Genomic DNA, 7,162 nt, shown 5'->3' on the forward strand with positions numbered 1-7,162 from the left:
CCCCCAAATAGCTAAGGCTATAAATTACAAGGTCACCAATTAATATTTGATGGAGTAGATGGTTTAGAAAGTAACCCTGAGATAGGAAAAGAGGAGGATCCAAAAAAATTACCAAGGCTAATATTGGATAGAAGTCACATAAAAGAAGCATGAAGCCCTCAACAGACAGACTAGCCAACTGTCCACACATGTTCAGTCCTAGAAATCTCTAGCATACTTTATCCTAAAACCTGAGTGAAAAGTTGTACACGACACCCCTGCAGACTGACAAAAAAATGACTTACTCCGAAGAAAAGGTGTGACCTGGGGTGCAACACCATTTAGATCACCTTTCTTTACTACTGGCCTAGCATGAAAGATTTTTCAGTCTGGAATCACATTACTCTGAATGGCAAAACAAATGAAAAGCACCTTGGTCAGAGCAGGTACTTTGGATCTGTCATAAAGTAAGTCATTAGAACCATGTTCTACCCCTTTAAGAACAATTGTTAATCATCCCAAATGACAATCTAAAGTATATTATGTAGATTACCGCTCTCTTTAAATAGATTTTCCCAAATATGATTTAATCTAATTGATGAACTTTCATTACTATGTTTTCAGGTCTGGTCCTGCACTGAATGGTTCCAGACATGCTAGTTAGGCTCTAAGCATTCGTTTTTGTGTCTTGTAGATTATCTCCATTATCCTCACCAGACTGTTATGTTTTTTCTTAAAATAGACAGTAGGCTAACAGTTCCCCATCCTCCTACCCCACCCCTTACTAGACTCCCCTCAGCCTCCCACATGACCCACAATCTACTTGTCTCTAATCTACTGTGGGTTTAGAAGCAAGATAACTTTGCTTGTTAGAAACATTTGAAATAAATGCCAACAGGTTCTAATTAAGGGTCACAATGGCTCTCCTATGACTAGAATTGAAAGGTATGGACTTGGACAATTTGCCTACCTTAGGCCTTTTCGCTAAGTGTCTGTTTCTCAAATGTATTTTATAATAGATCAAGGAGAAGAGTGTAGGAAAATCATCTGAATTAGAAAACAAGTGAAAGCTACAACCGGAAGAGAACAAAGATCTTCTGAGAAGACCCTTAGTCTGAGGCACTGTTCTTAGGTACCTTCATCACCATCATTTACTCTTTGAATGTAATAACCTTAAGAGGTAGGTGTTATTACCTCCGTTTTCAATCAGAAAACCAAGGCTCAGGAGTTAAGTAATTTGCCCAATACAGTGACTGAGAAACTGACTATACGCCTAGGTCTCTCTGACGCCAAAACCCAGGGCCTTTCCACTACACAAGGTTGCAGCCCAATACTTTTTCTTGGTTTAGCTAATTGTTTTTATACTTTATTTCTGATACTTCCGTTAGAACCTGACCGATTCAGGTTTGCTTTCTTTCCCTAACCAGTTTCTATAAAAGGCAATGGATAATCAAACTAAGGCCAAATTAGGCTTAGCTCTACAAGTGTTCACCTGCTCAGCAACAAATATATTTCTGAAAGACTAGTCATATCTTTAATTTGTAGAGATGGTGCAAAAATGGTGACAAGTTCCCCCACCCCCAAAAAATACACTACCTGTTCCCGGTGACAATATGAGTTAACATGTGACACCTTCCCTAGTGCTGTCCACTACACTCAAAAGAAAGCCATGCAAGCATACTTTAGGAATTGGCTCAGTCCTGAATTTGTACATTAACATGATCTTCCTACTCTAAACACTGGAGGACAGGACAAGGAGATATGAAGATTTTCCACTTTTCTAATCCCATTAAGGAACAGGGATACACTTGTTCCCTGTTACTTCACTGCCTAGTTCAGGGCCTGACACACAGCAAAAGGCTGTTTTATTGTTTAATAAATGAATAAATGTTACCTGTTCAATAAATGCAAGTTAGTTGTTGAATAAACGCATAACCTCTCCTGAACTGGTTTTGACACCTTTTGATTTCACATTTCCTGCCGTACCTTTACCATACTTAGTGGGAAACATCTTTCCTCTTACAGATAAAAGTGGCCCCTCTACTCCCATCAGAAGACATGCCCCTCGCCATCCTCTAAAAATGACTCTTGTCCCAAGAATAAGAATGAGACTCCATCTGCCAGACTGCACTAAATACGACGACTTTTATATGCATTACAAAAACACCTGTATAAAAAAGCTGCTACAAAACGAGAAGTCCTAAAGTACAAAACCAACAAAATCAAAACCAAACAAGAATAAGGAGGGCTTTCACACCTTTAGAAAAGCCAAAGCTGAAAATATTTGCAAAATGTAAAAATTCAATAGGTCTTTGATCAGCAGGTTACGTAACTAAACTATTTTTCACTCACGGATTTTCCCCCAATGTGAAGTAACAAAATTTTAGCAACATGTTTGTAATATTTACAATATGAAAATGAAAAGGGGACCTTTTGCCATCTTGAAGTAGAAACAACCTTTGTTCGTACTAAAGAGAATTTCTGCTGAAATATACAAAACTATCCCCAAATTCCTACTTAAGAGTTAAAGCACACACCAAGCCTGACAAGCCACAAACAACAGGAAATTACTCTGCACAGTTTCTTACAAGATTCTTATTTCATGAACCTTACAGATTCTGTGTGTAGAGATCTGACCATTTATGACTAGGCACAGGTTAACTTACAACCTTGAAAAACCAAACTCTGTTGAACTCCTATAATGTGAAATCACTGTACAAGGTATAGCTACAAAGTATAAAAACCAAGTTCTAACAGCAATTTCTTACTAAAACAAGTCAGGAAATGGATGTTACCAATCACATTACATTAATTAAAACAGACCAATGAACTACTTTAAACTCAATTTTAACATTAAGAGTGTAAGTGGGTAATCACCTTAGATATGCCCATAGACTTGAACTATTCTTTCTTACTACCACAGCTAATTTTATGGCAAAAAAAACAAAACAAAAAACTAAGGAACTTTAAAAATAAAATCAGTGTTACTTCCTGAATTTAATATAAATGTTTTCTAAATGACCTTTTGGTGGAGAAAATTCTATCAATACCCTGTATGTTTTTTTTTAAGGCAAATGAAAAAAAAAATCCTCCAACCATGATACATTTATGAAATCCATTTTACATTATTTCTCCCATCTCTGTGTATATTTGCTTCACTTATTTATTTATTCACATCAAAACTTACCACATTTAACTATTTACCTTACACATGTATGTGAGGAAAACTTTTTTTTTAAAGGGGATCAAAACTAGAAAAATAGCTAATGTATTTTCAGAATAATAGAAAATGTATTATCTTATTAGTCTCAAGGAAAGCACCCTTACAATCAGTGGTGAAGGTTCAATTCACATGAAATCAGAAGAAAAGGAACTAATCATTCAGAATTCTGGAAATTAATTCAAATTTCAGGGACCATTTTTGGAAAAATGGAGTTTGCGTGATCACTTGTTTATTTATTGACAATTACTTTACCTGCGTCGTTTTAAAAGTTTAAAACACCAAAATTTAGGATACTCCAAACTGTAACAAACATGCCAGGACTTAGATGGAAAATGCTACTTCATTTTCGTTTTACCTGGAAATTTTTTTCTTTTTAAATAAAGGTTTAGTTGACAACAAACCGGTAGTATTTAGCTTTTAAAGGGTCAGGAGGAAGAAATAACAAAACCAACCTAAGTACTGTCTTTCTTTTGTTTAGGATCAAAAGGAAACCATAACCACAAAACGGTTAAGTAAGTAAAAGACAAAAGTACTCAACCCAAGGGCAGTATCCCCCAGAAGAGAACAAAGTTGCAGATTTGAAAACCAAGTTTGAAATACGTGAAATCAATCAGCGTGCTCTCTAAAGGCGTGTGATAAAAACAAATAGGCTCCGCTCACAGAGCAACTTTCACAAGCGAGTAGAGAAGAATCTGGACAGAGTATCAGCCGTGTGCGTGTTTGTGTGAGAGCACACACAAGCGATTCTGAACCCCGAGACCAGAATGGTTAACAAAGGTTACAGCACCAAAAAAAAAAAAAAAAAAAGTGGAAGCAAAGTATCGCACGCTCCTAACTCGGCTTCCCAACAACTCCCGAAACCAGAGCTCTGTCCCTCCGGGCTTTGCAAATCACAACCACAAACTACCGAGTGTGTTCGCGGCGCAGGGGACGGGCCACAGCCGGCCCCCGCCCCGGGCCGCGGGCGGGCGGCAGCTCCGAGCGCCAACCCCTTCCCTCCAGCTGCCGACCCCGTCCCTCCGGCTGCCGACCCCGTCCCTCAGGCTGCCCCGCCCTGCGCTCCCGCACCCCGAGGGCCCGGCGCCCCGCGGCCCCGACCTCGCCACACCCCAGCCCCCGACCCCCGAGGCCAGGTGACGCGGCGAGCCTCACCGACCCGAGCCCCACATTGACACACCCCAGCCCCGTGGGCCCGCCGGGCGCCGCGGCGTTACCTGGACCGAGGCTCCGGGTCCCGCCCCGTCAGAGCCGGGGGTCCGGGACCTTTTGTTCCTTCCTCTTCCGAATGGGATGAGGGGCTGGGAGGGGAGAGGGGAATGGGCGATTGGAGGCGGGACTGAAACCACTCTCGCGGCCGCCCGGCCACCCGCCCCGCCCCCCAGCCGGAGCCCGGCAGTCGACCCCGGCGCGCGAGGAGGGGGCGCGGGCCCGGCCGCCGCCCGCGGGAAGGAGGGGGTGGGGACGCGCGTCCCGCCACCGCCCCTCCTCCCCTCGGGCGCGCGCCCGCCTCGCCCCCACCCCGGGCGGCCGGGGCGGCCGAGTCCTCCCCCGCTGCGCCCGCCGGCCCACCTCCGCTTCCGCCCTGCGCCCTCCGCTGCCGGCCGCAGCGGCGCGGCGCACCCACCTCCGGGCGGCTCGCTCGGCGCTCGCTGGCTGCTGGCTGGGAGCTGCTCCTCCGCCGCCGCGGCCGAGCGGTAGACCCGCCTCCCACCCCGGGCCGCGAGCCCCGCCGATTCGCCGGCGCAGCCCCGGGGCTGGCACCCTGCCGCCCGCTGATTGGCGCCCCCGGCCGCCCGTTAGGGCGCGAGGCACGCTGGCCGAGCGCAGCGCTCGGCGCGTACGGAAGAACGGAGGAGGGAAAGAAGGAGGCCGAGCGCCCGGGAAAGGCCGGGGCGCGAGCGGGGCTCAGAGAGTCGCGGGCCACTACCTCCCCACCTCCTTTCCCTTCGGCCGCCCCGCCCTCCCGGCCGGACCGGCGGCGCGTGCAGCCAATCAGCGCACGGAGTGCTCGGGGTGTGAGCCGCGCGTCGGGGGCCTCGAATCGGAAGGGAGACGTCGCTCGCTGATTGGTCCCGCCTCCCCCGTAGAGCGTGAGGCGAGGCGTGGCCGGCGGGCGGCGGGGCGGTGGAGGAGTAGCCAGGGTGTGATGCCCGCGGTTTCGGTTGGCTTAGTCTCCTGCGCGGTCCCACGAGAGGCTCTGGGAAGGGGAGGGGAAGGCACGTAACCTGCTGCGCTAGCGACCACCCGTCCCTCACTACCTCGGCCCTGATCTCCCTCCCGGTCTCTCGCCAGCGCCACTGGGTGGGGCCTGTCGGGGGCCGCCTGGCCCACCTTCAGTAGTCAAGCCGGGAGTGGATACGCTCATCCCCGGGGAAGCCCAGAGGACGGGACGAGCCACGGGCAGAAGAGGGTTCTGCAGAAGCTCGGGTACCGGACCCACACTGGGCGCGCCCTTCTGCGAATGAGTGGGCGGGGCCCTCGTGGTGGTAAATGGGGGCGGGGTCCGGGATGTAAATAAGCCCAGGGCTGAGATCTTTTCTGGGATGTAGGGCCTGGGAAAGGGGATGCCAGGTATTTTTCTTTAACCGGAACCATCGTTCTGTCTTCGTTAAAAATGGTGCTAATAATGCATGCTCTGAATGGTCTTGTGAAGTCTAGAACATAAGTGCCTGGCACGATGCCCCTCAATTGCTGAGTTATCTTCCCTTCCCCTTCATTTCTGCACTGTTCAGGCGCTGTTCTTAGGCCCCATCCTCGCTCATCTGCACGACAAGCCGCTAAGCCGCTGGCTTCCCAAAGCTAGTGGAGTCATAACCCCAGTCGGGTAACTTTGTCACTTTTACCTTACAGACACCCGAGCCTCTGCCGAAATATTGAACCCAACCAATCACATCAAGCATTTATTAAGCGCCTACTGTGTTAGGCAGAGAGCACCGTAGAACTGAAGGTGAAAAGAAACTTAGATCTCACTTAGGTAGTTGGTGGCAGAGACAAGACTGGAACACGGTTTTCTTGGTTCCCTGAACGGCACTCACTCTCATGTGCTCCTTGCTTCGTGGATTTAACCTGCGACTCAAGTAAAGCGGCGCTAGCAATGCAAATCAGTAAGCAGGAAGTACCAAGTGACCGCTTCAAACAGTAAGACTTCTTGAAATATATTCTTTTCCGAAATGAAGGCTTCCCTGAGGAGGGTACCTTCAGTTGAATCTGGAGAGATATTTGGTCATCCTCTGAGTCTTACAGGTTTTCCAAATATCCTTTAAAAATCTCCTGCATTTCCTCCGTCTCTCTCCTCAAACATGGAAGTACTTTTCTCATCGAAAGTTTGTGATGAAGAGCATGCTCCAAATATGTGACCTTTGGCAAGTGAAACTCAACCTGCAATGATGGCTACTTAAATATAGTTGTGTGATGATTAAATAGAGTAATAATTATGAAAGTGACTAGCACAGGGCTAAGTTAAAAGAAAACCGATAATCATTATCCTTTCTTCCCTTCTGTTGCCTGTAACACATATGCTAAGATGAACCCATTCAGCAGAAATTCTACCTTCAAAAGTGTACCTCCAGGGTGGTGTCTCCCACTGTCAGTTTAGAGGCAGCTCTACTCACCCCTTTTTAAAAACAGCGTGTGAAGGGGATCTAGGAAGCCAATTGGTGGAGCTGTTCCACCTCCTAATACTTCTCTTTCCGCTTCCCAGAGCCACCAGGGAGGATGTTCTAGGGCAAAGGCTATTCGACTTAGAAGTAGGAGGGCTGTTTATGGTTTTTGGTCCTTCTCCCTACTAACACAAGCCAACAGTTTTTATATGAAATGGCCTATAAAAAGCTACCCTGGGTCACACAAGTATTTTCTCCTATGTGACCAGGGTGTGCATTTGGGTGTCTATGTGGGTGAGTAGAAATAGAAACAGAAGCAGATCTGGCTGGAATTCCAGAAGAATGTGTTCCCAGTACAGGA

At 47.2% G+C, this 7,162-nt stretch overlaps 1 protein-coding gene across 4 annotated transcripts in view; it reads right to left on the reverse strand.

Annotated features, from left to right (window-relative positions):
* The window catches only part of SMAD2 (SMAD family member 2), a 105,657-nt gene extending 100,745 nt beyond the window's left edge, over positions 1–4,912 (reverse strand). The window contains exon 1 of one of the 4 annotated variants that reach the window (XM_082640980.1): positions 4,827–4,912. The gene's annotated coding sequence lies outside the window, so the exon portion shown is untranslated. Of the gene's footprint in view, positions 1–4,416; positions 4,616–4,771 lie in introns of those variants that run through there. The other 3 variants (XM_082640981.1, XM_082640983.1, XM_082640982.1) reach the window with 3 other exon arrangements.
* Between the last annotated feature and the right edge of the window lie 2,250 nt (positions 4,913–7,162).

Source organism: Mesoplodon mirus (assembly GCF_964341445.2).
Source record: "Mesoplodon mirus genome assembly, chromosome: 13".
Classification (NCBI taxonomy): Eukaryota; Metazoa; Chordata; class Mammalia; order Artiodactyla; family Ziphiidae; genus Mesoplodon; species Mesoplodon mirus.